Source organism: Triticum dicoccoides, chromosome 3B (assembly GCF_002162155.2).
Source record: "Triticum dicoccoides isolate Atlit2015 ecotype Zavitan chromosome 3B, WEW_v2.0, whole genome shotgun sequence".
Lineage (NCBI taxonomy): Eukaryota > Viridiplantae > Streptophyta > Magnoliopsida > Poales > Poaceae > Triticum > Triticum dicoccoides.
In genome coordinates this window covers 42,337,725-42,338,111 of record NC_041385.1, presented here as the reverse complement: position 1 = coordinate 42,338,111, position 387 = coordinate 42,337,725, and the positions used below count along the sequence as shown (strand labels likewise).

The following is a 387-nucleotide window of genomic DNA, read 5'->3' as shown; positions in this document are numbered from 1 at the left end:
AAGGACCTGACTTTATTGTTACAGGTTGAGTTAACCTGATACGCTCAAGGGCTATGTAGAGTGGGTTGTCAAGATGAAGGGCTCGACATTGAGTCCATCGAGTAGTTCGTACATGGTGTGATGACCTGGGCTCCCATGGCTGCCTCCTAGGCTACAACTACATTAGGTGAGTCCCTGGCCTCTCCTCTTCATGCTCTTTAAACTAGCTTTTGTGGTCATTCTGTGCTTTGCTCTAGCCATCGAGCTGATAGATATGTGGTCAGTGGTGGTGGTCAGTGGCCTATGGTGATTTTCTTTTACTGCTGACATATTCAGGCTTAGTAATATGGTCTCTTACTGTGAACAAAATACATGTATATAAAATAATGAAGAAATAAAGCAAAAAAT

At 42.9% G+C, this 387-nt stretch overlaps 1 long non-coding RNA gene across 1 annotated transcript in view; it reads left to right on the top strand.

Annotated features, from left to right (window-relative positions):
* The window catches only part of LOC119280701, a 1,952-nt gene extending 1,794 nt beyond the window's left edge, over positions 1–158 (top strand). Inside the window, exon 3 of the long non-coding RNA XR_005138154.1 lies at positions 25–158. This is a non-coding gene — a long non-coding RNA (uncharacterized LOC119280701). The remainder of the gene's footprint in view (positions 1–24) is intronic.
* The last annotated feature ends 229 nt before the right edge of the window (positions 159–387 follow it).